The sequence below is a fragment of the Dermacentor andersoni genome, chromosome 4 (genome assembly GCF_023375885.2).
Source record: "Dermacentor andersoni chromosome 4, qqDerAnde1_hic_scaffold, whole genome shotgun sequence".
NCBI classification, from domain to species: Eukaryota; Metazoa; Arthropoda; class Arachnida; order Ixodida; family Ixodidae; genus Dermacentor; species Dermacentor andersoni.
Genome location: NC_092817.1, coordinates 173521993 through 173547298, shown reverse-complemented (window position 1 = coordinate 173547298; position 25306 = coordinate 173521993).

Here is a 25306-nt window from a genome sequence, read left to right as displayed (position 1 = left end):
CGCAGAGAACAATGTGAGGAATCAATCACCGAATCCATCTTTATTTCTTGTTTTTGATAATTCGTTTCCTTTCGTTTGTGTCCGGAAGGGGACCACTGTTGCTTTTGTTTCTTATCTGTATGTTCTGCACTTCGGCCTGCCAGACAACAAAAGCGCCGATTTCTCCACGGTTTTCATGCCAGGCCACAAAGCATCCGAGTTGTCCCCAGTTTGCTTCTTTAAAAAGATAACACCCAATTTTTACCCCCTCCCCGAAGGTCGAAAAGATCCAATACAGTACCGTACATAATATTTACATGCATGTCAATCTGAATGGTGTCGTCGAGTGCATAAGTGAAATTGAGGTTGTGGCGGAACCCCGTAGGGTCGAGATGGAAAATGGTGAAATGAGGCACCAACAAGAAAAGATTTAGTAAGGTTAGGTAACCTCACGAAGTCTTTTGTGGTCGGTGATATTTTGATTTAACCAGAGTGTATGTGTGTATGAAAGGTCCTTCGAAAACCAAGAACTCCACGCAGGCACGATCGGGTCCCGTGTAATTTGTTATTGCATGAATTTCATACCCACAGTTCTAGATTTCTAGACTCCCTGCAGCAGGAGTCGATGAGCTTTCAGTGACCCAAATCAGCAGCACCCGACGTTAGCGAGCTCCCGTGATGCACCAAATCGATGGCGACAATGAAATTATCTATCGTCTCCTTGATTTGACAGGTGCCCCCTAGTTTGCTGAGTGTAACTAAATGGGAGACGGGCACTTGTGTCTCGCGTCCGTGTCTCGGCAAACGCGCACGCAGTTTTTGTGAAAATCTCGTCATCATCAGCGTCTTTAGCGTAGTAGCACTATTTTGCTCGCAATAAAGACGTTTTCAAGATGGATATCGGGACAAGTCTCAAGAAAGTAGCCACGGTTCATTTCTAACGTTAACATTGAGATTAATTACTTTTTAGCCGCGTGCAGTTAGTCATACTTTCTGTGCGCGTTCCTCGTACGCATGGAAAGCTTGTGCTATATTAAATTTAGCCTTTATTATGCGTGGCTACACTTTTTAAGAATAAGGTTTACAATGAGGCCAACCGATTGCTCCTATTCCAATACATGTAACATGCAGTAATGCTCCCAATAGGCAACCACTGAAATCATTTCTAAAAGAAATGTTGAGTTTAGGAGTGAAATCTGAATTCCACTGACTCTGTAAAGCAAAACATCGATTTAGGACTTGGAATGTTCGTAATGCCTTGCCGAAAATTAGAAACATCCAAAGAACCCCACTAACTAAGTCGAAATTTGTGAGTCAGTACAAAAAACTGATATCGCAGTTCTGTGAACCTCATCTGTTAATGCACATTACGCGGACAAATGCTATTGAAGTTACGTACCATATATGTATTTACGAAAGTTTCGCGAAGCTTCTATTTTGATATACGTGGTGTTTGATGCATCTGTTGTGTCCGCTTAGGAGTTTAAATGCCACAAGGGGTGCAGTTTAAATAATTGTTTAGCAGTGAATGGTCCTTCACCGTCGCTACCTCGTGACAATATCATTGTTTATGAGTGAATTACACAATTGTAAACTCAGTGGTTCATCTGTTTTCAAATTTTGTGGTGTTGAAAAATTTTTAAAAATGTGGACTCAGTTAAAGATCTACTTTCTACAGTCGATATATCCTAACTCTTTGTTTTACAGGCAACGAGCCTCATCAAATTTCGTGCATTGAATGCCAACCTAAACGATTCCAGCTTTGCTATGTATTTACATAGGAGGCGCGTTGAGGTAAATACTTCCCCGTTAACAATAACAACTCGTAAATGTGCCAGGAAATGAACTGAACGGCTACTGCCGCCCAGTCATTGAACAAGAACAATGATGCGCGAAAATAAATCGTATAAAACGAGGGAACCTCGATGCGCAGTACCTTATCGTGGAAACGGAAATGATGAGCTGGGATCAAGAATGCGGGTGCCACGAATACACTGCGTTTAAGTCATAAAAAAACGCGTCTCACGGCGTAAAACATGCTTTGAGCTGCTGAAAGTTGCACATTCTCAGCTACGGATATATTATCCCTGTTTATTTTACGTGCACTCCCTGCGAACGAGAGTATTCCCTTCGTGTTTAAAAGGACAAACACGAACTCGCTCGACTCACGGCTATAAACAGCAAAATCAACTACAAAATTAGTTAATAATTGCTTTCGTTTAATTTCCTCATTCTGCGAATTCTGCACCATTGTGCCTTATGCAATGACGAGGAGTGCCTGTGTGGCTTTTTGTCTATCCGTCTTTTTCAGTACAAATTGGATAAAAGCGCCTTCCTTCTATCCTCTTAAGAACAAGTGTGCCGTCCATCCTAAACCGAAGTGACGTGTGGCTCGCAGGGCCGTTCACCTGCTTTCGCGCATTCTTTGTCATCAATGGCGTCCATGCAGGTCACTACAATACGGACATCTCTATAACCGACGAAGTGAGTCCCAATATCGACGGAATGGCGGTTCCACAAGATGCTGATAGCACAACGAATACTGCTACAGGTACGGCCACTGCAGTCACAGACCATACGATCTCGCCGCATAAATACTCTATTCCAACCTCAGCAATGGAGAGAAGTGAAAGTCTGTCCTGGCGCATGGGCTTTTACTATGAAAAATGAGTACATCGGCACGACGCATATACATTGCAGGCTGCTGGATCAGCGGATAAATTGACAACTTTCTGCTTAAGGAAACTCAAACAAAGCGTAAACCACCTAAAAGAGATAAAACATTCACTAAGAACTCTATTTGCGTAAATTAATGTGTAGTAGCGTATTTATTTAAAATTAAATGAAGCTTCAAGTTCTTTTTTTTTTACATGCCGAAGTCGCAGGGCCCGCACGTCAGTGTCACGTCGTGGTTCAAGAGTAATTTTGCCGCATTTGGTTGTTGTTAAATGTTAGAATGTTTAACCTGGCATATTTCGGGAGAAACGTGACATATTATTTGTTTCATTTTAATTGCACAGCAGACGATTTTTACGGAAAGAAAAGAAATAAATACGCATGAGCGAAGAGAGAGAGAGAGAGAATAAACATTTTTATTGGGTGAATGCAGCTTTGGAGAGGCGTCCTGATTCCAGAATGCCTTGAGCTCGGGCCGCGTCCTGGGCCCTCGCAATTAGCCGTTGCTGATACTCGAGGTCGGAGTTGGCCAAGGCTCTCTCCCAAAGCTCATTAGTGCGGTAAGGGTTCGGAGGATTTAATGGTGCCACTCTGCAACCCCCTACTATGTGCCTGAAGGACCCGGGCTCTGCGCAGAAGCGGCATTGCGGAGAGAATTGCGCATGGGCTTTGAGGTCATTTCTGGTTGGGTGGGGGAATGTATTAACCTGTAGAGCTCGGAGGAATCGCTCCTGCTCTATAGGTAGTGACTTGTGTGGGGGTGCCTGGACTAGCACGTTCTGCGGGTTAGCTTGTAGTGTTGTGTGATGTCTTGGTACGAGATTAAAGGGTGCATGTGCTGGGATTCAGATTTCTCGGCGTCGGCTCGGTGGGTCAGATGTCGAGCCACGTGGTTGTCGACCTCGTTGCCAGGAATGCCTTGATGAGCTGACGCCCAGATGATCATGACTGATCTCGTTGGCGGCTTTCGATTGATGATTCGGAGCGTAGTGGTATGAATTCTGCCGCTAGCAAAGTTACGGCACGCCTGTTGGGAGTCGGTCACTATGACTTCAGCCTCTGTTTGGGAGAGCGCGAGGGCTATGGCCGCTTCCTTGGCTTGGAGGGGATTGTTTCATGTGAGCGAAAAGGCCGTCGAAGTCTAATAGGTTGGGGCGAGCTGACGTGGAAATAATTAGGGGGAGTCTCCAAGAAAGGAGACGAAGAGAACGCCCGCATCGCCATCGACGGGATGACCATAACGCCAACCACGCAAGCACGTATCCTGGGTGTCATCTTCTAGAACGATGGCAAGGCGCGGGCGTCGATCGACAAAATCAAGGTTTCAACGTAACAAGTTTCGAACGTGATCAGAAGAGTCACAAACAGACAAAGGGGATTGAAGGAGGACGATGTACTGACGCTCTTCCAGGCCTTCGTGACGTCACGCATCGTTTACGCGGCGCCGTACCTCAAGTTACTCAAGAAAGACAGGGACATGTTGAACGCCATTATACGCAAGGCACCCAAGGTGGCGCTGGGCATGCCGAGACATTCTTCGACCGACAAGCTTCTCGGCATGGCCAAGCACTACGTCGTCGAAGAGTTAATAGAAGCTCATCTGTCTAATGAAAGAGTTCGGCTAAGTCAAACTTCGGTGGGACGTCGCGTTCTTGCCAAGTTGGGCTGGCAAGAAGCAGAGCGGATGGGAACATGGCCGTTACCCAGGTTGTGGGCGCATAAAATCGACAGCAAGCCGCTGCCTCGAAACATGAGGTCGGGTCGTAACGACGGCCCCAGAGCGGCTTGTATAGCCGCCTTGACGGAGACTTTAGATCAAATAGTAGAAGAGGAAGAGGAGGTCACTCCCGTCACAGACGCTTCTTTACCCAAGTTTTCATCGAAAACCACGCTGGCAGTTACGACGCGGGATGTGCTCGTAACCTGCGCCTCCATCAAGACGTCTTTTCCGGAGGTGGCAGAAGAGCCGCGATAGCGCTAGCACTCGCGCAGCCCAAGGTGGGAAGAATTGTCACTGACTCGCGAAAGGCGTATAACAGCTACAGAGAGGGGTACTAGATATTCTCAAAAGTAAACACGACCTACCTGAGAGGGAAGTGGAGTTGATATGGACACCGGCTCACTCTGGGCTGGAGGGCAACGAACTTGCCCACCATTTCGCCCGAGAGATGGAACACTGGGTAGAGGAAGGTGAGCCACAGTCCATAATTAGTTATAGGGACATTACGAACCATTACAAGACGGAGAGGCGCCGTTACCCCGATCCTCACAAATCGCTTAGCAGAGAACGGCAAGCGATCAGCAGGCAGATACAGGCAGGATCCTTCCCGCACCCTTACCTTCAAAACAAAATGCACCCGGAAAGATTCCAAAAGGAATGTAATTTCTGCAAGACTCAGGTACGCTCCAACACGTCATTGGAGTATGCGATTTCGTCAAGGCAATTTCCCCAACTCTTACCTGCCCCACTACCCTACCCAATCCCTCATCCACCCTTACCAAGCGATGGGAGACCTTGCTAATCAGCCCCGCCCTGGAAGACCAGCTCGTCCTGATGGCCAGGCGGCTAGTGAAGCATATGGGTCCCGTGAAGAGGGAACTACTTCCATCGACGGCGTCTAAGAAGATGTCGAGCTAGGCTCAATAAAGTTGTTTTTCTCTCTCTCTCTGTCTTTCTCTCTCCAAGTGCCTATAGTTTTTGCCTATTCTGGCTGAGATAGCCTCTTTTATTTTTCTATAATAGAAATGAAAGATACTTTAGGTATTCTAGAAATGTAACCTACTGACAGAGCAGAAATAACCTCTGTCTTTAGAGTCCCTTCGACTACTTTTTCTTTCTAGAATATCACGTCAGTGTTCACTGAACTGCCTACTATACGGAGGTCTTGGTAGTAATAAATGAAATTAAAGGGCCTGACAACTGGCCAGGATGTGTTGCGAGACGTTGATAGAAATGCAATGACGAGTTAAAGTGACAGAATCCAGCACGCTGTTTGCGATTTAGTAGGAACTATAATTTTAAATGGGCAATGAATATCTGAAAAACCAGTAAGTGGCGAAGCCTGGCGGTGAGATGTTGCTACTTCGGATGTAGTTTGCTAGATACTATATGTAAGTCTACTGGTATTAAGTACAGCATAAATATTGCTTAAAATTGCTGCTTAAAACAGAGGCGGCTTATTCTGTGCTTCGGAAATCAAAATCGTACGCGTGGGTACGGCAGCACGCTGAACTAAGCATCACGTGTAATTCCGTCGTTTCGTTTTCGAACCAATTGGTTTAATTTTGATTAGTTAAATATCAAAGCAGTTGGACAGGAAAACACGAAAACACGTAGCTATTATCGCAGAAATACTTTACCAATTCGGAAAGTATGAATCGCAGGAACATCAACTCGATAAACAAAATCATACTTTGTCACAGCTACGGCTGCACTTGTCGTCTGCCTCCCTCTAATGCCAGCGTATAATCGCTATCGCTATCGCACTCGCCTATCACCGTTTTCAGCATATTTCCAGTGAACGACTAAATCCTCAATGCAGATCGAAAAATTCGGATAAAGAATGTTCCACCGCTTTTTCCGCGTTAGCACTTCATGAGTGGACACTCTGACGAGTAGCTTTCGATTGCACGAAAAAAGTGGGTGCCATGAAAGCTGGTTGTATGTCCGTTTAATAATGTACTGTATTTGTGAGAAACTCCTCTGACTTGTGGTGGAAGCGATTGATCAGAAATGTCCTAAATGTTATTCGTAAGTAATGCAGTGCGTATCCTGATGTTGTATGGGCTCAGGTTAACAAAAAGTACTTAGCACGTATGGAGCCAGATACAGCAAACAAACAATGATGCTCGGGACAGCAGGAAAAAAAGGACATAACACTAATTCGGACATATAACATAGAGCACGCATGAGCTTGTAAGTATGAAACCAAGGGCAAGGGTGCTATGCAGGATGCGCCGGGTTCCTCGTTCGCCCAAATTTTACCCGAGTTTCCTATATGGCAGGCAGTGAACGGAGATAGCATGGAAGGCGGAAAAACAGCCGGCAACAGATAAATGTCGAGAAAAACTCACATATTACCACATAATCGCACCCTGCGCGGCAGATTGCTTCCGCGTCTAAGGCTGCGCAAACAAACACGACAGTGCCCCGAATTGTTGACAACGTGTTGTCCCAATTTAGCAATACCATGACTGTCCGGCTGTCTATGTGCATACTTGCCATGAGCCGCTTGCCCTGCCCTTCCCGGGCGAAAGAGCATACCTCCTCTTTCGGGCATTCTCGTTCTGTCCTCCGTCGAATGCGAACAGGGCACATGCGGCGCATTCTTGCATCCGCAGTTTCCCTCAACCGAATACGTTAAAACACAACTAAAATATTAAACATTCTCTTTCTTAAACTATGTGTTTTCTGTTTTGAATGCTATAAATTTCTGACGACCAGATATCGACCGCATTATTAAAGTTAGCACTTTTTGTGTCGAGTGGTGACAGTGAGGCTGAAACTTACAAACAGATACATTCTCGAGGGTCGCACGCGCGAGGGAGTTCATACGGCGAGCAGTCGCCAGGGGTGTTGCTGCGCTCTTCTAAATAAGGTCAGTCTTGACAATAATCTGATCGTCGCTTATCCATTAGGGGAATGGGAACGCAGCGCGCCGCCACAGCTGTTCACCGCAGGAGCTTCACTGAGGCTATTAAGGCCGCCGATTTACCAACTAAAAACGACGCTCTACCCATAGAGAAGCAAGCAACGGTTCTTGCTTCAAAGCGGCGGTGCGGTATTCTAGGCTCCGCAGCGACGCAGCACCTTGGAAATGTAGCAGTTTATCTGTGCGCACGATGCCTCCTCGATGCAATGCGAAGGAGAGCGTGCTGTTCGGCGACACATTTCATCGCACGTCATCGCTTGAGCAGTGAAGGTGCCTCCGTGCGCATGCGCGTAGTATTTCAGTCTTGCGCACGCCAAGGTGCTTGGCGATTGCCTCTGCCGGAGCTAACAGCCATTGTAGAGGGGTATCGTAACGACACCGCAGCAATGTCATTTAGGCTTGTGAGTGCTCTTGTGTGGAGTTGTGAAATGAGACTTCGAACGGAGGAAGGTGGTGAAACTGTATAGTGCGTAGCGCTTGTGACGAAGAAATTCCATCGCAATGGGTTGCTAGAGATTCTCGAAGCTGACCGTGTTTGCGCCACAGCGGCTCCGAAGCATCACTGATGACGCAGTAGCCATCTCAAAAGACAGCTGCGATATGTTGTCGTTCGAGAACACTGCGCACTCCTCAGCATCGTCGTCCACCACGGCACATCGACGCTTTGCAAGCAGCTACAGTGACGTGCCGTTAATTATTTGTTGCTTGCTATGTCGCCAGAATGCAGACAATGAAACCGTGCTGTGACGCCTTCACAGTCCGAGAAGATAGATGCATAAGCCAGCGACAGTCCACGATTTGTTTTTCATAGTGGTGCTCAGTGCATCACCGACGACAGTGCGTTGTGCGTGTTTTATTTCGGCGGTCAAGATATGCCTCGCATCTCAGAACCGCATGGCTTTTCCCAAAAATAATTTGGGCTTGGCCCAACCGTGGTGGGTACGGGCACACGAGTTACATGCCTCGTGCGGAGTGCGACGTATAGTTTTGATGGACAGGCGAACTCGCGGCACACTCCTACGTTGTGAAACATCCCCGAGTGGAACTCGGGAACATGGCGGCGGCAGCAGCAGCCTCTGTCATTGCATCCAGCGGCAGCAAGCGGCAATATGGGTGTCTGGACCTGTCCACCTAAATAACCGATGGAGAGTTTCAGCGTCATTTTCTCCTTTCCAAAACGTCAATGTGCTGAGAGTGTGATGAGTTAGGCGAAGGCACTCATCTGCGAAGCAGCGTGACAGGCATATTACACTTTCCGAGCACAATTTGGCGTGACCGTGCTGCGGAGCAAGAGTTAGTGCGATCGCTTCTGTTCGCTCCGGCTTTAAGCGCTATGCGTCCACCGCGCTGCAGCGCCAGGTCAGGTCGGACGGCGTCATCGGAGTACTGGGGCACCTGTATGGACCTGAGGTTCAACCCGCCGGACCAACCAACCTGCGAAGGCGAAGTGGTCACATTATACAACATGATTCAGGATGAACGCCAGGCTGCCTCCCGGTGCAACAGGTGCCGAAAATAGTTGTAGTTATACGGTACCGCTGCACTGCACCGGCAGAGAGGCAAAGCAATTAAGCTCGACAACATGGACTGCCTCTGCCGTCCGAACGTCCGCCACTCCAGGCGGCAATCGGCTCACGTACTGCGTGAGCAAAAGCGTAGACGTGTGGCTGTTGAAGGAAATGACCGGCGACTTGTTTCCTTTGTCGGAGCGCGCCATCGCCGACCGGAGCAACTACGCCCGTGTGGTCGTAAGGGACGAGCTGCAGGCGCGACCTCCACTCGTTGGCCCCGGGATGATAGTGCAAACTGACGAGTGCGTTCTTCGCGGTAAGCAAAAGTACAATCGACGCTGCCGGACGATGGGCGGCAACGTTGCACCGAGCCGCAAAATTACGGCGGTGTTGCAGATCGGGTACCACGGATCTTCGGCATTGTCGGCGCAATCACAGGGGTCGACTTTTCGAGGTCTACCGACGAGACGCGGCAACGCGAGGCCCCATTATTGTCTATCTTCAACCGGAGACCGTTATTCACAGTGAAGAAAAGGCCCCAACTAGTGTAACCCAAATTTAGTTGATGCTAATGGGGCGAGCCTCAATCTGCATTGCGAGACACGCAACCATAGCGTGGGACTTTGTGAGCCCCATCACGAGCGCTCACACGCAAAGTAACAAAGACAGAACTTGTCAAAAAGGGAAGCGCAACCTCATCAGCGACGACTACAGGGCAACTGCTCCGCCATTGGAGTCCCACCTCATATGGACGTGATGGCGGTCAATTAACGGCCACGTGCGCTTCAGAGGACCTTTCTTGCGTTTGCTATCAGCCATGGATCGCTTGGGGCTACTCAGTATGACGACTCGTTCCGGCAGTGGTTAGAAACCATCGCTTCGCGCTACATAGTATAGAGTGCATCACAAAGTAAAAGCAAAAAACCCCATAGTTTCCTGACCAGGGACTCGTATGAGTGTTTTCCAGCATTCCTGCGTACTTACACGGTAAGCGCTCGCAAGACCAGTTCCGCGTTAGCCGATGCTCACTTCGCTTCGCAGCATTACATTAGCGCGAGCAACGAGCGATCTGTTGAAAGCCCAGTGCGAAAACCAGGCGCACACCAATTTGCACTCAGAAATGCGAAAGCAAGCAGGTAGCCAGCGTAAAAGTGCTGTAACGCGAGACGTAATAAATTACAAAATAGTCTAATACCCATTGAGTGTACATCTTGTAAACTTTAAAATGCTCATAAACCAGATTAAATTGAATAATAATACTGTACTAAATGCATTTATTTATGAGTCACTTGTACATATATTATTCATGGAATACACTCAGTGGAGCGACAAATAAGTGAAAGAAGTTACAGAGCAAGCAACGACCGTATGATCACGTGAAGCCGAGTTTGTCGACCGCCCATAAGGCAACGGCCAATGAATGGTAGCCACCCAGAGTGAATCTAGATAAATCAGCGGATCTGCAGGCGTGCCGAGTGACAAACTTTGTCTTGGTACCATTAGTTCTTTCATCTTGGGGTGTGGCCACAGCTCGTGAAGATTGCTAGTTTCGCAAATTCGGCGCATCCTCCATAGCACCCCAGATGGCTTCAGTCACCTGTCGTGCAACTTACACAGTTTTGGAGTGTTGCACTGGGTATTATTACGCGTGTAGTTGCAGCCGATGTGTTGTACAGGGAGCCGAGGCGGGGTCGGTCCGCTTTGAGTAGAGGGGAGTCGAGGTGTGGTTCCTGGACAGCCTCGTGGCAGCCGCAGTCGTGTTTTTCTGATTAAAGCACGAGCACGCAAAACACGGAAACGGTGGTGCCAGGGTGTCAGAATGTTTTGGTTAACCTATAGCACTCTCCGGAACATAGGGTATCCGGCGACAAACAAATCTACCCAACGACAACAGAAAGCGTACCCGATGCACGACGTATCACCGAGACTTCCAAGCCATTTCTGTCGCTCGCTGCGGCTACCTCACCACTCACGCAATCACTGGAGGAACCGGTCGAGCCACGTTCAAGACAATAGAGAGATTCATTTCCTATAGTCACCTAAGCAGCACCACGATTGTCACCTGTTGGGGCGGCAGCGTCGAGAAGCCCACGCACTTCGCGACTCAAGCACGTGGCCTAGAATTTGTTCCGCGGCGTCATAGCAGTGAAAGGATCCTGCTGACCACCCGCTAAGACTGATCGGTCCCATTGCCATGAAATAAGCCATCCGCCGCCGTGCACCAACCATACACATTCACCCGTGCACTTTTTCCAGTCCCACGCACATCCAGTCGCGCACACATTTATTATTGATGGAGTAAATTCTGTCACGTAGAAGGACAGGAACGTATGCACCATACGATCTTTAGATTTTCCCTGTCATTCTCGCTATTGCAAGCGCATTTTGCAGAGCAGGAAAAAGACCGCTCCTGGGCAATAATATCATGCTATTATGTGTAAGTGTTTTTATCAAGGGATAACCTCAAGGGATGATAGTAGCGCCCGTCCTGTCGTTTTTCAGTATGTAGTCCACGTAGATCCAGCGCTATGACTTCAATAGATGCAACGAACCAACTATCCCAAAAATCTGCACACCTCGATAATCTTTCGGCGACCATCACTATGGCACGACGGCAAATTAGAAAGTCCTTGACCCAATTTTTTAAAGCCAAAATATGACTCCAAATGCAAAGTCAACAAAGGCACTCCCAGCGGTGGACCTTTCTTGGCCCGGCCTTATATGCCGGTATCTACGTGGCACGGCGCTCCAGTAAGTTGTTGAAAATGGCGGCTTTGGTTCACGCGTCAACGGCGTGCCAGCAACAAAGTGTGATTTGTCATCTATGGAGCAAACGACGAACGCCCATCGAAATTCAGCAGGGAAATGCAGCCCACGTATGGGTCAGGTATCTCGCTTTGTGAAGTGTTAGGTGGCGGTGTTCTGAGTAGGCAAAAGGCTGCGAAGGCTTGCATGACAATGAGCGTTTGGGTAGACCGCGTGCGTCGCTGATTGACAATAACAAAGCACCGGGGCATTTCAGATTTAGTGCTGAGGTGGTACAATGTCTTGAATCGGTGTGGCGACTATTTGGAGAAATAGTGTGTGGTATTTCATATTACCTCTATGTCCCTTATTTTGGCTAATAAAAATAGCGGCCAATGCTTTCTATTTCATCCTCGTGCAGCACTTGATGTGTAGGTGCACAAAGGTCAAGCAGCCATCTACTTTTGTGAAGAATTTCTCCTAGAGCGCATACAGCATTAGTTTTGCGAGGATAACAGCGCCTGCTGGGCGTGGTGGTTCATGCGGGTCCGACACTCAGACATTGTAAGAAGTGTATTAACACAACAAAAGTGATTTCTTTACATTAGAAATAATTACTCTTCAAACGACAAACTATGGTTGCACTACTCGCCGACACAAAATATGATTCATCGCGGCCGCCAACATTACTCTTTAACCAACAAGCACTGTTCAAGGTGCATATTTGTCTATTAAGCTCGATTTTTAAGCTTGGCTCGTCTACCCTCGCAGAAGCACTGCTTGGCGTACTGCTTCTTGATCTCTGTGTTAGGGTTTCGTCGTCGAAGTTTCACTCTGAAGGTGTAGGTCGATCCTTAGTATAGAGGCAGTCTAAAAAGGTGGGCCGATCCCTAAGGCTGTGCGTCTAACGTCATTCACGGCGCTGTTCAACAACAACAACAACACGAGAAATTCTTTCAGTTTATTTATCTTCTCGGACGTAATCGAACCATCGACACGTGTGTTCCCAAACACAGCAGCCCGACGCTTAAGCGCACTGTAGATATGAGTGCCAGCTTGAACTGAAGGATTCATTCTTCGTGTGTGCAAGCACCTACGTGCCACGCGTGTCGGAGGCAGCGTCCTGACTTAGATGATGCAGCACAAGTTGCCGCAGCGTGGCTAAAAGAAAACGCGAGGGAGAAGCCTTCTTGTCGTACACGGCTTTTACGCACCAGCCCGCCACCGGTAGAGTCTCGTACATTAAGTTTCATACCATAACCACTTGTGGGAAACTCTAGCGTTTGTGTCTACGGGGGCTGCAATGGGGACTGTTCATCCAGGATGTGAATTATGGCAAGTACATGAGATTAGCCTAAAGCTATTCTTTCTGGCTTTCAACGGCTTTGTTAACATTTTCAGCAATGTAATGTCTAACAATTATAACAATAAACATTATTTGAAGTTGTCCGATGGCAGGATTCGAACGCAGAACCGATAGCGCAGATGCCAGATATTGGAACTATTACACCACGGGTACATGCACCGACAAACGACCTAAAACGCCTTTATGAATTTATTGCGCGAGAGCCAGTGCCTTGAGACGCTTGGCACGTGTCGATTTGGCCTACCTCGACAAGCTGCACCGTTGCAATTAGTAGCGATTCTGCGTGTTCGAAGCGTCTTCTGCGCTTCTGCAAAAGTATAGATTCCCTTGAAATTTAGGACAATGAAGGCGTATAAAGAGTAATAACCAAACCTGCAAGAACGTATGAATCGACAAGCACAAAGATTAGGCTAATGCGTGTACTTCCCATTATTGTCATGGTGGCTAAACAGCTGCAGCGAAAGACTTCCCTCTAGTAATTATTGTAGGAAGCTCTATGGTCTCGGAGGCAATGCCATCTCGGAGGTCATGCAAAGTTCTTGGCAAGCACTTCGAAGTGGTGGCGCTAGATGGCGCAGCGTGTTCAGAGGGAAGCGCGAGAGAGAAGCCTGGCTTCAGTACGTCCCTCATATGTGAGGTGTTCAGGACACTGGCGCATTAATTCATCGCATATGAGTCCCGCTCAATTTTACACATTTATGAGAAACATTCCTCCCTTCGCTCCATGTAAATCAATGGACTGATAGAGTACGTGGTCTGATGTGGTTTTGTTGCTTCCTTACGTGGAGAACTTTCAGTGTTATCTCGGTGCAATTGCGCCGAACACTCTTGATGCAGCAGACACCGTACTTCACACGTTCATAAACACGTAGACTGGCCGGCGTACATGTCCGATTGCTATCTATAGATGTAGCGAGACTATTCTATTTAGTGACACCTGACTGAGCGTGCTACTTTCGCTGCCGCCGAGTTGGTTAACGTCTTAATAGACCTTGGAAGCTCTTCCATATGCTGCAAGGAAAATCATTTTAGGTTTAATGATCTTATTCTTTTGTGTGTCTACATCCGCGGCCGTACAATTGCACGTGACATTAAACTGCTATTTCCATAAGCTTCAATTTATAAGACACACTACATTTAAAAAGGAATACGTTTCGTTAACTCTCGCGCCCGTTTTCATGGTGGTAGTAATTTCATCACATAGAAGAGGCGCCCGTGCAAACGGCATGCGCTCTGCCGCAACCAATTGGCGTATGGCGATTGAGAGCTTGGGACGCCTGAAGTTCTGCATGCAGACATAGTAGCCTTCGGGAACGCCACCCCGCTCCTCTTCTCTCGCCGTTCTCTCACCCGGTGGGGGTTATAGGAAACGGGAATGGCAGTCCACACCGGAGTCAGCTCCGCTGGAGACAACGCCCACATGAAAAATCTGCTTATAGGCGTAGCGTTGTACACTACGATGTTCTCTACGAAATTATGCAATGAAAGAAGAAACGCTACGCAAGATCCTCACTGTAACAAATATATGCCTTCAAGTGCACCATTTTCTTAACGAAGTGAATAACTTCAATAATAAAAGGGTTATATTACCTTGAGATTCACCATCGATGGTTCCCGCATAATTTGTTTCATCTATACGAGATTGCCCCCCATTTACGATTCTTGTTTTGTTTTCCTCCACAGAAACACACGCGTTGCCAACCTTGGGGAGTACAAGCCATAGGACAACACCAAGTCCGACGACGACCACGAGTTCTACGGCCACCGCTACGAGCCCGACTACAACCCCCACGATGACGACGCGAACTACCAAGCCACCTCGTGAGCTGCGCAGAATGAGCCAATTTCTCGCTTTAGCTCGGCATATGCATTCAGCCGCACCCATCCCCCCTACCTCATACACGCTACGCACTCATTTCACAGGCTTCACCAAGAATGTCTGTGAGTGACTAAGGCTATGAGTTAATGTGAGTGAGTATAAGCAGGAGTGAGATGCGTCGAGTACGAGTGCACGTAGTATATATGACCACGAACAAACACACACGAACGCACGAACACACCCATGCGCGTCTTTGACCGCATGCCCGTGACCCGGTCTGCGCGGTGCGAGTTCGATCTTTTATGGCATCAGACTGCGCATCACATTACAGAGTTAACGCATGCAAATCTGTGTTAAGTGAGTACCGGTGAGTGGAGGCGAGCACCAGCGGGAATCGGTGTCGGTAAGCGTGGATGGAAGCGACTATGAGTGCGAGTAAGTGTTGGCGAGCGTGAGTGAGTATCACTTATTAGGCCAACCTATAACTGCCGCTTGCCGCCGCGTCCACTCCTTCTATACGACAGGCGACAGTGTGTACTATCCTACAAAGAAAAAGAAAGAACGAATGGGAAATTTAAACCAGAACAGAAAACTTGTAAGGCTCGGTATACATGAGGCCCTAGCGTCCATGGTTGGTTAGAGCCGCGAGACCTGATAGACTCGTCTTTGCAGGAGTAATCAAACCCTTACGTGGACGAAGTCAAACAGCGACCCTCGTGCTTCTTTGAGTTCACGATAAATTATTTAATTTCATCGGTATTCGGGGGGAATTGATGACCGCTTACCATACCCAGTTTTCTTAAACTCCGTACAAAAAGCCTACTTGGCGTAAGCGTGTGCTATGATTTGTATGTACAAGAAACGTAGCAAAAGAAATAAATAGCCGTCACGGCAGTTCGTTATCTCCGTATGTTGCAATGTTGCCTCTGGTGAGAACTGTCGTTTCAGCAACCTTCTATTTTCATGTTCCTGTTTTGTTGAAGATTTTGCAAACAATCTGCCTGCTCCCAATTACTGCTTTGCATTTGTTTCGTATCGCTGCCCATGCCATCCGGTCCAGAAAAAAAAGGCAAAGCGAAGGCGCACCGCCTCAATATCAATATGAAGGAACGCTGATGGCGTTCGCTTCCTATTCCGGCCGCATGCCACCCACACAAGAAAAGAAAGAAGCGCACTTACGTGCTCCAAATTGCACAGGAGCCTGTGAATGCGCCACCATAGAAAGTCAAAATTGCGCACATGTGTCGCTCCTGGACTACCATGACTTATCTGTTAGGGCAGCATGTTCTCGATCAGGGCTGTACTCCAAATCGCTGTCCCTAAGGCAGCTATCATCGCTGTCCTCAAAAGGTAGAACCCTGATCCAGCAGAACCTCGTGAAGCCCATTCCGGCCGAAAAGCATTCAATAGCTGCAAAAAACACACAACAATGATTAGGTCTCTGACCACAACCCGACGAAGAAGTTGGGCACAAATCAGGACACTACAGACCGAAGATGCGTAAGCGCGACAAAGCTATGCGCATTTGAAAAAAAACAGCTATTCTTCAGATATAAATTATTTACGCAGACTCTGCGTGTTATTCAAGAAAGTACCCGTTATGTAACATTTGTAATGAAGCAGACACGCCTCGTGTTTGCGATAGCATATCGGGGACGACGACGACGACCCGTGCTGTGATTTGCAAGAGAGCTCGACCTGTTCGCTGCTGCTAGGCTGCTGTTAATCTGGTGCTTCTGAGCTTTAATTAAACGCCATTACATTTGCTGGAGATTGCTGGAATCCTTCAAGTCACACTGGAGCTCCCCAATCGTGCGTTGCCCACCGCCACCATGACTGATGCGACCTCCGCTCCCCTCCGTCCTAGCACTCCAGGAACCCCTAACTCCCGTGAAACTGCGCGACTACACCTCCTTCCATCCTTCTTCTGAAGCCCACCCAAACGTTGCCACACTGGTGCAGCGAAACCTTGCTGCTGTGCAGCAGCAGTTGGACGTTTCGGACTGTGCCCATCTCCTCCTTGAAATCCTTCCTCGCCAAGAACTGAGAACTGAGACAAGCCTCTTTGTTCTCAATGTGTACAGTCCTCCCAAAGCCCCTTCAGCTCCTCTCCTCCTCGTCCTCCGCCGAGCGCTCTCCTGCGCTGGCCGCAATGCCCTGGTCGTTCTTGGCGACTTCAATGCCCCACATACCAGCTGGCGCTACCTCCAGAACACTCGCAAAGGCCACTCACTCTGGACTTTCATCCACAACGAGTGCCTTTCGGTCCTTAATGACTTCGCTTGCCCCACCAGGATCGGATCTGGTGTTCAACGAGACACCAATCCGGACCTTACCCTCATCAAAAATGTCGCCAATCCGACCTGGACTAATACAGGGGTCTTCCTCGGTAGCGATCACTACGTCCTCTGTACAACTTTGCCACTCCCCTCCCTTGCTCGCGCCTCTACTCGTCTCACCCAGAGAGTCGACTGGGACCGCTTTCGCTCCACTCGTCTCTCTACTTCCTCCTCTGCTCCTATCACCATCTCTCTGCCTGGACCGAGACCCTTTTGGCGGACGTCCACACTGCCACATCCACACTCCCTACAGCACCACACTCCACTACGGCAGACAGCCGTCTGCTGCACCTTTGGGAGGCCTATCACGCTGTCCACCGCCGGTAGCAGGCTCAGAAATACAATCGCCGGCTGCGCCTCCGTTTGGCCCAACTCGCGTTGGACATGGAGGAGCACTGCGCCTTTCTCGTTAGACAACAGTGGGGCCAGACCTGCGACCGCATGGCAGGCGACCTGGGCCTCCGCGACACGTGGTGGCTTCTCAGGGTGCTGCTAGACCCTACACACACTAAAGCTTCCCAGCGCAAGGATATCTCCCATCTCCTTCATTCCTCCCCACTCACCGATACTGACTTCCTGGCGGCCCTCCCGGGCCACTACCTCTGTACCGACCTACCTCCTCCACTTCCCACCTACTCCGGCTCCCCAAAGCCTGACCTTGAGGCGGAAATCTCCGTGGGCGAGGTTCGTGCGGCGCTACTCACACTCAGCACCACCTCGGCCCCGGGGACTGACCGCATCACTAACAAGGTACTCCGCAACCTCGACACCCCCTCCCTCGAAGCCCTTACTGATCTCCTCAATACACATTGGCAGGATGGCACTCTTCCATCCTCTTGGACCCATGCACGTGTCTCATTCATCCCCAAACCCGGCAAACCTATTGCCCTCGAACACCTCCGCCCCATCTCTCTCACCTCCTGTCTCGGCAAGCTGTTCGAGCATGTCATCCTGGCCCGCCTCCAGAACTATCTGAATGATCATGACTTTTATCCGGACTCCATGTTCGGTTTACGTCCCCAGCTGTCCACCCAGGATGTCATGCTCCAACTTTCCGAGGATGCCCTACACCTCTCCCACCACAAACGCACTCGAGCTATCCTGGCGCTGGACCTTACTAAAGCATTCGACAATGTACACCACACCACCATCCTGGACGCTCTCTCCTCCCTCCATGTCGGACCCCGTGTCCATGCTTACGTCACTGCGCTCCTCGCCCACCGCACAGCCGAAATCTCATACGGCCCACTTTCTTCTTCTTCCTTCTCCCTTGGCAACAAGGGTATCCCCCAAGGCTCTGTCTTGTCCCCTCTTCTGTTCAACATCACCCTCTTCCCACTGGCACGTGCTTTACGAACTATCTCAGCTCTGTCTCATGCTTTCTACGCCGATGACATCACCCTCTGGGTGACCACCGGCAATCTCGGCGACATGGAGACCGCTCTACAGGCAGGTGTGGACGCGGTAGCAGCTCACGCCCGGGCCATCGGGTTGAGCTGCTCCCCGACCAAATCGGAGCTTTTGCTCCTTTGGCCTGGGCGGATGGCCCCCCTGTCGCCTTCTCCACTCACCGTCTACCTTGACGGCACACCCATTCCTCTCGTCTCTACCCTCCGCATCCTCGGACTCTTTCTTCAGTCCAATGGCAAGCACACCACCCTCATCACTCGACTCACAAACACTGTACACCACACTGTCCGCCTCATACGTCGCATTGCAAACCGCCACCACGGCATGCACGGACACGACCTCCGCCGCCTGGTCCAGGCCTTTGTTCTCAGCCGCTTCATTTATTCTCTTCCGTATCTCTACCTTTCTCGTACCGAGGAAGACAAAGTCAACAGCCTCATTCGCCACGCATATAAGTCAGCCCTGTCCCTTCCACATCTACGTCGACGGCTCGGTTACTGTCGATGGGCGTCCACAACTCCCTGACGGAGCTGACGGAGGCCCATCGCACGGCCCAGCTCCTCCGTCTCTCCCGCACCCGCCCAGGTCGCGCACTTCTCTCCACCCTTAATCTCTCCCCTCTTATTCCTCTTCCCACATCACCGCCCATCTCTTCCCATGTCTTCCCCCTCCTAACCGTTAATCCCCTCCCTAAAAATATCCATCCCGAACACCAACCCTCCCGTAGAGCAGCGCGAGCCTCCGCGCTCTGGCGTCAGTACGAACGGCAGGCCGCCGTGGCTTACGTAGATGCTGCCCCGTACCGCCGCTACCCAGCACATGCCCTTGCCGTCACTGACAATTCTCTCCGACCCACTCTTACCGCCTCAGTCTACACTTCTACCTCTGTCGAGGCCGAGGAGGCACCTATTCCCTTGCCATCACGCAAACCTCCGCGAAGTAGATCTTCAGCGACTCCAAACCTGCGGTCTACAACTACGCGGTTGGACGGGTGGCACACCCGGCCATCGGAATCTTGCGTTCCGATACCGTTCCCTCTTGACCCATCCAAATCATCTGGGTGCCCGCTCACGCGGCCCATCCTGGTAACGAGGCGGCCAATTCCATCGCTCGAGATTCGACTGACCGAGCAAGCCCGTCCCCGCCGGGAATGGATACGCGCGACGCGCTCCTCACGTACCGCGATATCACGCAGCACTATCGTCTCTCTCGTCTCACCTTCCCCCCTCCGCACCAATTCCTTTCCCAGCCCCACCAACACTTATGGCGCCACCTTCAGGCCCATACCTATCTTACTCCCGCACGACTTGCCCTCTTTCACCCCGGGACGCACTCGCCGGCTTGCCGCTTATGTGACGGCTCCCGCGCCGATTAAGTTCACGTCCTATTCTCCTATCCGGCACACTTGCCCCCTGCCTCTTGGTGTCTAAGCAATCCGCAGCAGTGGGAGGCTGCTTTGTCCAGCACCGAGCCGGATATCTAACTCCGGCTGGTGAACTGGGCGGAGGACGTCGCGACTAGGCATGGCCTGGACGCCACAACCGGCAGCCTGAAGGCCGCACACAACGCTGCTTTTTAATTTTTTAATTTGTTTTTACTTTTGGCCTTCTCATCAATAAAAGTTTTTCACCACCACCACCACCTCCGCACCGACTGTACCTATGGCTGCCCCTATCACTTGCCCTGGCGTTATCTGTCAGCGCGACCCGACCATTTTTTGGGGGACCGGAGAACATGACGTGGAAGACTGGCTCTCCTCCTATGAACGGGTATGCGCTCGCAATAAGTGGGATGACAAGTCTTAACTGAATAACGTCATTTACCTTGCTGACATCGCAAATCTATGGTTCAAGAATCACGAATACGACATTTCCCCCCGCGTTGGTCCGCATTCAAGATACATTTCACTGTACCTTGCTGACGTCGCAAATCTATGGTTTAAGAATCACGAATGCGACATTTCTCCCGAAGTTGGTCCGCATTCAAGACACATTTCACAGAAGTGTTTGGCTGCCCCGCTGTCCGCAACCTACGCGCCGAACACCGTCTACTCCAGCGAGCAAAGCAACCGGGCGAGACATTCCCCAGCTCTATTGAGGATGTCTTGGATCTTTGCAGCCGCGTTAATGCAGCGCTGGCGGAGGACGAAAAGATCAACCATATTCGGAACGGTATTGAGAACGAAGCGTTCCAAATGCTGCTGTCCAAGACTGCAACCAGCGTCGCCGTACTCTTCAACCTGTGTCAGAGTTTCGACGAATTGCGTCGCCAACGTAACATCGCCCGCCAAAACGTACGACAGGCTGACTCAGTCTCGCTCATTGCACTTGCCGCTGCCCCATACCGATCCTTCTACTCTCATCCTTCAGCTCAAGGATTTCATTCGCAAGGAAGCAGCCCGCCAGCTGTCGCTCCTCCTTCCCACCCAGGAGCCATCCCCAACACTGACTACGGCCGTGCAAATGCCATACGTGCCCAAATATCGGACGCACTTGGCGTCATCGCCCTGCTATGTTGACTACCCGCCGCTATTCGCATCTACGACGGCACCACTCTCTTATGCCGACTACCCCTCGCGGGTCACACCTCCGCCGCTCAATTATGCTGCCGCTATCGCACGGCCCCCCCACCGTCATATTCCGTTCCACCACCAACACTCCGGGTTCCCCCTGCTCCAGTTCCACGGCAGTCACCCCAGCTTCTTCGTCGAGCCGACACGTGGCACACGCCAGACAACAGGCCTATTTGCTTCGCCTGTGGCATTGCTGGTCCCGTTGCGCGCTTTTGTCGGCGTAACATGTCCTCGCACCGAGACGCCTTCAAACAGTTTCCTTACGCGCCACAACATGCTGCCGAGATACGCTGCCAAGATGCCGCTGACTCGCCGCTGGTACCCTTCGATCACGACCGCGCTTCACACAATCGCCGTTCTTCTCTACGTTGACGGTCATGTCACCTATGCGTCGTCGGCCACCTACTGCCGAGGGAAACTGATTAGCGCAGTTCCGGAGGCAAGAACTGCAAGCCCGTCGAACTTTCTAAGGTCTCAATTTTCGCCACAGAATGTCACTGGCGTTCATGTGGAGGGAGCACCCTCCCCAGTACTTATCGATACCGGGGCCGCCGTTTCCGTCATCCATGAACATATTTGTCGCAAGCTGAAAAAATTCACGACTTCTGCATCTGGCATGGCCCTCCGCACTGCTAGCACGCAAAGCATTCATCGTACAGCTGTATGCATAACCCGTGCAGTCATCCGAGACGTTTTGCACATCGAGTTTTTTGTGTTGCGATCCTCTTCTCATGATCTCATCCTCGGCTGGGACTTCCTGTTACGTCATAGTGCCATGAACGGTTGTTTTCGCACGCAAGTGGCCATTTCGCTTATGTGACTCTACATCGGTCAGCGCCAACCTCAGTGTTCGCAAAGTCTTCGTTGATGATGACACTGATATACCTCCGGAGACGTCGGTGCTTGTGACCTTGTCGTGTACTGCCCTGCCAGATTCAACTGTGGCGTTTACGCCACCTGACATGCTTGCTCACCGCAAGGACTTATTTCTCTCGTTCGCCATCCTCACTCTTATGCCTGAATCCGCTTTGATACCCATCTGTGTTCCGCACCGGTATACAGTGACCATACTGCGTGGTGAGACTTTAGGATTTGTGTAAACTGCCACGTGTATTGAAGACCTTGACGTTCACGACGGCGCCACCCGTTTACACCTGGACGCCATAACTTCCACCCCATCTACCCCGCCTTCAGCAGTTTTCTACAGTGCCGTCGCCATGACCTTTCACCGACTCATCGCACTCAACTTCTTATTTACTGAACAAATTCGTTTCTTCGTTCGGTGCAGCGAACCATCCCTGGGTCGCACGACAAGTGTGCCTCATGCTACGGAGACTGGTTCCCATGCCCCCTTGCTACAACGTGCGTTTCACGTTGTCGCACAATAGCTCCGAGTTATCACGGAACAAGCGGACGACGTGCTGCAGCGCGGCGTCATTCAGCCTTCTCAAAGCCCTTCGTCGTCACCTGTCGTTCTAGTGTGCAAAAAAGAAGGCACCATTTGGTTCTATATCGATTATCCCCGCCTAAACAGAATTACAAGAAAAGACGTCTATCCACTGCCTCGTATCGACGATGCTCTTGAGTATCTGCAAGGTGCCGAATACTCTTCTTCTCTAGATCTCCGCTCTGGCTATTGGCAGATTCCCATGGCTGTGGCTGAGCGCCCAATGACAGCATTCATCACTCCCGATGGCCTGTATGAGTTTAAGGTTATGCCTTTGGGGCTCTGCAATGCTTCCGCTCCCTTCGAGCGCATGATTGATGCCATCCTTCGCGGACATGAGTGTAAGACTTGTTTATGTTACCTAGATGACATAGTTGTTTTCTCACAGGATTTTCTGACACATCTCACCCGTCTACGTGACATCCTGACCTGTCTCACGTCAGCTGGCCTACAGCTCGACCTCAAGAAGTGCCGTTTCGCTGCCAGAAAATTAACTCTCTTGGGTCACGCTGTCTCGAAAGACGGCATCCTTCCTGATTCCGACAAGCTTCGCGCAGTCGCCGAGTTTCCGAAGCCCACGTCTATCAATGCCCTGCTAAGTTCCATAGGCCTGTGCTCTTATTTTCGACGCTTCGTGCGGAACTTCGCCTTTATTATCCCACCCTAGACGAAGCTACTTACCGCAAGCAAAGACATTTCCGCGTGGTAACCAGTACGCGATGAAGCCTTTACGCAATTTGCTGACTTCACCACCCATTCTTCGCCAATACGGCCTAACTGCGCCGACAGAGGTTCATACCGATGCCAGTGGTGTCGGCCTTGGTGCGGTCTTCGCCCAACAGCAAGCCACGAACAAAGAATACGCCGTGGCTTGTGAAAGCAGTGCCCTTAAAAAAGCTGAGATTAAAGACACTGTTACAGAGAAGGAATGCTTAGCCATCATTTGGGCATTGGGCAAGTTTCGTCCATATCTCTATAGCCGTCCTTTGAGCATCATCGTCGACCATCACACCCTTTGTTGGCTCTCCTCTTTGAAACTCCTGTCGGCCCACCTCACCCGTTGGGCGTTTCGTCGGCAGGAATACGAGATTCGTGTCGTATACCGCTCTGGTTGAAAGCATTCCGAAGCTGACGCGCTCTCCCGCTCGCCGATAACACATAATGTGATTTGTCTTTTCGTTCCTTCTCCGACCTCAGACCCGTCAATGATGACCACTAGTGACATGCGCTCCGAGCAACTCCAGGACTCATCCCTTGACCTGCTGCTCAACTACCTTGCGCTCCATCGGTCGTTCCTTCAACGAGAACGCTACGCCGTCAAGTAGCCTACTTTGCCCTTTTGAATCGAAGGGCAAAGTAGGCTACTTGACGGCGTAGCGTTCTCTACCGCCGCAACTATCTGCTGACGGTCGGAAATGGCTTCTGGCTATCCTTCAGCACATGTGCTCCCATATGTGCGTGTGCTTTCGTGCTGACCCTGAAACAGCCCACGCCGGCATCCTAAAGACCTTCACAAGGCTGCGTCAACGATATTACTGGCGTGGAATGCATCGTTCTGTGGAGCGTTACGTTGGATCATGCACCACTTGCCAACAAACAAAACTCCCCCATTGCGCCCTACAGGCCCGCTCCAGCCGCTACCGTGCCCTGCTCGACCATCGTTCGACTGGCATCGACCTCTATAGCCCGCTCCCATACAAGGGATGTGGAGATCGCTGAATTATTCTTGGCCTCGATCACCTGACTCGCTACGCCAAGACCACGGCTCTTCCTGCCGCGACGGTGCGCTACGTTGCGATGTTTGTTCTTCGCAACTTCGTCCTTCGCCACGATGCTCCTCGAGAACTACTCAGCGATAGGGGTCGTGTCTTCCTGTCAAAAGTGATACAATCCCTCCTTCGCGAGTGCCAGATCATTCACCGGAAGTCGACCACGTATCACCCTCAAACGAACGATCTCACGGAGCGCTTCAACCGAACCTGTTGAGGACATACGTCTTGTCCGACCACACCAATTGGGACACCCTACTTCCGTTCGTTACTTTCGTTTATAACACCGGGACATAAGTGACCACCGGTGTTTCACGTTTTTTTTCTCTTGGATGGGCGGGAGCCTTCGTGTCCTCTGGATACTATCCTGCCTTACCGACCTGATGCTTCCGAGTGCATAATTATTTCAGAAGTAGTCCGACACGCTGAAGATTGCTTCCAGCTGCCTTGTTCAATGGCCAGCAAGGATCAAGGGCGTCAGAAGGCAAGACGTGACAGTCATCAGGCCATGGCCACCTTCCCTGCTGGATCCCTTGTTTGACTTTGGATACCGCCTCACATGCCCGGCCTTTCTTCTAAACTACTTGCGTGGTACAACAGTCCGTATCGGCTCATGGACGCCTCCTCCTATCTGAACTATATAGTTGAGCGCGTCACACCATCGCAGGACCTTCGTTGTCGAGATCGCCAGACAGTGAATGCTAGCCGACTGAAGCCTTATTTCGACCCCCTCGTCTTCTATGCTCCGTGAGTCGCCAGCGTGGCTCCGTTTCACACACGGGGCCAAGGTAATGAAGCAGACGCGCCTCGTATTGCCGCTAACAGTTCGGGGACGACTACGCCGACCAGTCCTGTGATTTGTAGGAGAGCTCTGGCTGTTCGCTGCAGCTTGGCTGCTATTGGTCTGGTGCTTCTCAGCTTTAATTAAACAACATTACATATTTTTATATATTCAATATACTTCAAAATATATTCAAGATATTCAAATATTTTTATCTATTCAAATACGTCCCTCACGACA